The 6000-nt window shown below is 40.9% G+C and overlaps 1 protein-coding gene across 4 annotated transcripts in view; it reads left to right on the top strand.

Moving 5' to 3' along the window:
* Positions 1 to 560: 560 nt before the first annotated feature.
* DGKB (diacylglycerol kinase beta) overlaps positions 561 to 6000 on the top strand; it is an 809350-nt gene continuing 803910 nt past the window's right edge. For 2 of the 4 annotated variants that reach the window (XM_043872849.1, XM_043872848.1), the window contains exon 1: positions 590 to 874. The gene's annotated coding sequence lies outside the window, so the exon portion shown is untranslated. Of the gene's footprint in view, positions 898 to 6000 lie in introns of all 4 variants that reach the window. The other 2 variants (XM_043872850.1, XM_043872847.1) reach the window with 2 other exon arrangements.

Below are 6000 nucleotides of genomic sequence, written 5' to 3'. Positions count from 1 at the left end.
GGGAATTGTATTCTGAATGGTAGTAATTGCCCGGAATCAAGCTCAGAGCCTCAGCGACAGCCACTCCACCTGTCCAGCCTCCTCCCTTGTCCTATAACTGCTCCAGCAGTGAAACAGCCCTAGAGCCCCGTCTCTCCTGTCTCATTTTCCCTGAGTTCCAGCAGCAGTAGTAGCAACAGCAGCTGTAGAAGCGGCAGCCAGAGATAGGCAAGGCTGTTGCTTGCAGCCGCTGCGTGGATCGCCTCCTCCTCGCTGCACACACACACACACACACACACACACTTCAATATCAACGCATCTTGCTATAAATCAAGGACTCAAAGACACGAGAGAAGAGCATTAGTCACGGACAACAGGTATTTCATCTCTGACAAATTCCTCCTGATGCTTATTGGTATGGGTAATAAAATAATCATTCGTGATACCTAGTGGGAGCCTGGAGGCGGCCGCGGTAGAGGAGGGGGGAAGTGGGAGGAGTGAGGGGTGGGGAGGGGGGGCTGCCAAAGATGACTCGGAGGCTCCGGAAACCTCCAGCTTTCAGCCTCCGCGGTTTTTGAGTTGCAAATTGTCAGGAGCCGGGAGGCTGCCGGCAGCCCGTGTTGTTGACTGGAAGTGGATTTCCATCTCTCAGACACTAGTTAGACTGGGCTGGGTGTTCTGGAAGGGGGGTGGAAGTCGAGAGGAGGAGATGCTGTGAGCAGAGTTCTTGAAGCTCCACTCCTCTGGGGAGGCCGAGCTGTGAGGGAGCCTTCTGACTGAGCGGAGCGTGTGAATTGGAAGGGATCCTGCGAGCTGGCGAGTCCCGGCTCCTCTCCGGAAAAGCAGTGGCTCTGGCTTCAGAGCTGTGGCCAGGCTTCGCCTGCATCACACTGCAGTAAGTTCAGCTCGACACGGCTGGTAATTTGAGTGGCTTCTGGGTATGTGGTGCGGGGGGCAGGGAAGCTGACCAGAAATGGCGAGGAAAGTTAGAAAAGCAGAGCTTTGGATTCACCACGAGATATTAAATCGGTTTGTCTCTTTGACTTCTGTCCTAGTTATGCTGTAATCGAGTTACTCTCAGTTAGGTACCTACGGACGCTGCTTGTCGGGTAGGTCTGCAGGAAGCACCCTGTTTATGGTGGTTTTCGGCAGCACCACTGGTAAATGCGTTTTCTAGATTTACTTACAAGAGTGGGCTTCTGAAAGTTACTAATGGGTAACAGCTTGCATTTTCAACAGAAAATGTGTGAGGAGGCTGGCTTAGATTTTCAAATGCCCAGTTAATTAAGTTTCATTCCAGACTTATTCCTAACCTGTGAAGAAGCCATCAAACAAAACAAGAGTCTTTGATTTACTTTATTAAGACGTGAAGTAGGTCTTTAAATAATTGCTAGGCAACAACCTGAGGCGACACTGATGATATGAGAAACATTCAAGTACTCTGTAGTGGGTACAGGATTCCCCCACTTTCTTACAACTGCAATAATCTCTTCCACTTGCTAAACGGTGCCTTCTTTGAAATTTCTAAGTGTTGGTTTATTACATACATGGACTTATACTTAGATCCAAGCAGCATTGTGTTCACTGGCAAAAAAAAAAAAAAAAAAAGAGGCTTAAAAAACTTTTTTAAAAAAAAATGACTTCTACTGGCTGCTCAAATTGCAGATAACCAACTTTTAAAAGGAGGTAGAAACAGGTCAGACCATTGTAAAGCAAATGACCAAATGAATGTGAATACAGGCAGAACATGAAAGGTCTTTTTCAAAAAGGAAACCAGGAATAATCTAAGAACACTGGAGTATTTCTAACCAGGTCCTCTTTTACACTGACTAGATTTTTATAATGGAGAAAAAAACGGGACTCTCTCAAGCAGAAAGAATATGTCACAAAAATACTAGACTTAGCTACTGGATCGTTGAAGACAATACTATGTTACTATAGTTTTCTCCAAGAAATATTAATGGAAAAGCAGAGGTTATCCAAAACAGAATCCAGAATTTTGAGCTAAACACTTTCATGTACTGCCATAAATTCTATAGGTGGAAACGAGTGTCAAAACCTTATCAAGCAACTATTGTGAAATGTAAAGTAATCTGAGTTCTCCATTATTAGAAAAGAGGAAACAAAAGATCAGACTTTTCCAATTATTTTAGTTTAATAATCTCCAAATATTTTCATTTTCGGTTTTATCAATATTTCTCTAACCACCTAATCTTGTTTTATTATAAACATATTCTGAATATAATTTAATTACTTTGCCTATGCTTCTTAGGGATCTCCAGGTATATTTGTGTTCTTATCGCAATACCCAGCTTGTTGGAGGTAATCCATTCCATACATGCATAATTTCTCAGTGCAAAAAAACTTATATCACAAAGTCAAATATAATCCAGGGGATATATTTGTTATGATAGTGCATGCATGATGGTGGTTAAAGTTTTTTGCAAATATGAAAAAATCACATCTATACAAAGACTATAAGAATATGTTTGTGATGAGTTTATAAGTAGTTCCCAGATAACTTTAGAATAAATCATTACCCGAACCTCAAGAATTTTGCTGCTGCTGCTAAGTCACTTCAGTTGTGTCCGACTCTGTGCGGCCCCATAGATGGAAGTCCACCAGGCTCCCCCGTCCCTGGGATTCTCCAGGCAAGAACACTGGAGTGGGTTGCCATTTCCTTCTCCAATGCGTGAAAGTGAAAAGTGAAAGTGAAGTCGCTCAGTCGTGCCCGACTCTTAGCAACCCCATGGACTGCAGCCTACCAGGCTCCTCCATCCATGGGATTTTCCAGGCAAGAGTACTGGAGTGGGGTGCCATTGCCTTCTCCGCAAGAATTTAGCTAAAGAGAATAAAAATCAGCCTGAGAGCCTGATTGAAACTGATAAGAATTTAAATTGAATAGGAGTCCTTCAGGATTTCTTTAAAGAAAAAACAGGCAGGTGGTATTGAGTTTGGGGAATACCTTTGCTTGGTATTTTGGTTGTCCTATTGGTAAACAAACCTCATGTTATATCTGAGGAGAAGATTTTCAAAGCCATTTTTGGAATAAAATAATTATTTTAAAGTTTAAACCATTGGTAAGATTTGCTGGAACAGAGTCTGAACTAGACGAGTATCCTGTGACTCATGCTTTTCTTTGCACACGTGAAAGAAGGAAGAGTTGTGGCCAGACAAGCCAGACGAAGATCATCTGGTCCCTCAATCTTATTCTGCCTACCAATCACGACTGTGATATTGATATCTAGGCTTGAAATGATATTTTAAGAATATCCTTTCCTGGGTGCTTCTCTTCCTGGCTGGACTCAGGAATAGAACTGTACTTATGTATGCTTGGACTCTAGCATTATTCTCTTTACAAGAGTAACACCTTTAGCTTAGAAGCCCCTGCCTGGAGGAAGCTCTAGACAAGATATTGGAGAAGCCTCTTCCTATTGTTCCTCTTGCATCTATGGCATTTTCTTGCTCTTGCAAAACACCAACACAAAATATGACCTCCAGTAAGAATCCCACGCACCTGTTCATCCTTAGGAATTGCCTGTGAAGTAGGTTCAACTCCTTGATAGCTCCTTAAGTTATTTGCATGTACGGCTTTCTCACCGTGTAAACCATAAGAAGTTCCTGGTTATGGTGAGTGCAGTAATGGCAGGACTTAGGTTCAGCACTTTGTTTATTTGCTTTATAATTGTAGTCAATTTACAGTATGAGTTTCAAGTGTGTAACATAGTGGTTCAGTATTGTTATGATTGCATTCCATTTAAAAATTCTAAAATGTTGGCTGTATAACCCGAGCTGTATATTACACCTTTGTATTTTATTTATTTTAAACCAAGTAGTTTGTACCTTCCCCTGTCTTGCCCTTTCAAAGGTTAAGCACTTTGAATATGTTTTCTCACTTATAGGATAAGAGCTATAGGAGAGAGATGGCATTCTCTCCCATTGATAAGAAATTCAGCCCCAGAGGGAATAAGCAAATTACCAAAGAAACATATTTAGTAAACGGTGGGCTTGGATTAGCCCTCAAGTGTGACTAGCTCCAACTCTTCATCACTTTGTCACTTTGTTTTATTACAACGGTACTCTACCATGGATCAAGTGGAATGAGCTTATTGTTTTGTGGATGGTGTGGGCTCAGAGTGCTTGAAAAATTATATCAGTCAAGAGAGAACTCTCAGCTTTACTGATATCCAAGATTGAATCTGCTTAAACTGGAACCTAAATTGACCCCAAAACCAAATTTGGCGTACTTTACAATTCCAATTTCAGTGTTCTGCTCTGGCTTCATGAATCATGAAAATGAAGCCGAGGGCATCTTTGCTGGGAAGGATGATGATGGAGTTAATGTGGGAGTAAAATAAGGAGATCACATGGTTGGAGGCTGGGCTGAGACCTTGTCTAGATTCTGTGCTCTGAGGAACTCTAAAAAAACAACCTATTTGGGCTGTGTGTGGGGTGGAGATGTTTAAAGACACAGATAAAGCAGAGAATCAAAATATCTCCTTAAATAGGTCTGATTATAAAAATTAGATTAGCCTTGTGTTCAGGTAATCACCTTTGCGTGTGTGTGCATGTATGTGTGTTTAAGAGTAAAAATGATGATTCAAAGAAAAGGAGGGAGAAAGACCAGATGATGACTGAAGAGGTAAAACAGTGCTTGGAAATATCACTGGCTCTTGCATAATCACCTTCTGAAAATTTGCCAGGAAATGAAAGGCCATCTTTAACTGGTGAGGATAAAAGCAAAATGGTTCATTTAGGTAAAATTTGAAGTGTTAAGGAGAATAACATGATTACTGTCATTTGTCGTCTCATCACAGAAGACAAATACTAACAAGGAATAAAATGAAAATGTTATGGGCATAATGCCAAACAGTATTTTAAGATTGGTCTTTCTCAGCATGCTAAATTTAAACAGCTGAAATTCTTTTTTTTTTAAGTATTATCTGAGTCAACAATTGGAAATGAAGAATTTGCCTTGTAACAGGGAGTCTGTATGGCATTTTAAGTTTGAAACACAATGTCCTTGACTCATTTATTTCTTATTGGCAATATGCCAATCACTACAGATTAAGGAGCACAAAAGCTGTCATCTTCAAAATCAATGTATAAATGTACATGCTCCATAAGGAAAGGTGATGCTACTGAACTGCTGTCATAGATCTGTATGGTGATGAGGCTTTGCAGATACATTCATGATGTCAACCCCAGTTCTTGCTCTTTTCTTTGTCATTTGTGATACTGCAGGTAGAGGTTTGGAATAGAGTTCATTTCAAGGGTTGATTTTTGAATGTGGTGCCTTGGCTTTCTTGCCCTCATATTTTAAAAATAGTGACAGTAATTTTTATCATGTGCTTCCTACATGCTAGTTGCTTGTTTAAGCATTTTTGAGCATTTAATCTTGAAAACACTCATATGGGATAATCCTATTATCATCATCATTTCCATTTTATAAAGGAGAACACTGAGGCACAAAAGGATTAAATGACTTACCACCCACAGTTAGAGATTAGGATCCAGCTGGGATGGGAACCCATCTGGACAGTCTGGCTCCAGAGCCCGTGCTTTTAACCAAAAGCTCCAAGTCTACTCTTATCACTGGTTTGTTATGACCCTGCATGTTGCAAGCTATTTGTTCATCTCTTTTGTCTCTGCTCATGGCTATTTTTGGGCTTTCCTGGTTGCTCAGATGGTAAGGAGTCTGCGTGCAGTGTAGAAGACCCAGGTTTGATCCCTGGGTCAGGAAGATCCCCTGGAGAAGGCTATCTCTGTCTACAACTTCTTTCTGGATACAGTCAGTCTATTAGGTTTTACCTGATGATGCATCTGTATCTCTTAAGCTTCTGCTCTAGTATCATGACCTTCTTGAATTCTGTTTGTATTCTACCACTGGCCCCACTAGCCTTCTCAATGGTTCCACTGAAATGTGTGCTTGACTTTAAAATTGAATATGCCACAGAGGGTTGAAATAATCTTATCTACATTAAGGAAGAAAACCAAGCCTTTTTTATCTCTGGGACTTCA

The sequence above is a fragment of the Cervus elaphus genome, chromosome 18 (genome assembly GCF_910594005.1).
Source record: "Cervus elaphus chromosome 18, mCerEla1.1, whole genome shotgun sequence".
Lineage (NCBI taxonomy): Eukaryota > Metazoa > Chordata > Mammalia > Artiodactyla > Cervidae > Cervus > Cervus elaphus.
Note: the sequence above shows the minus strand (reverse complement) of the source record. Positions and strands in the feature narration are given on the sequence as shown.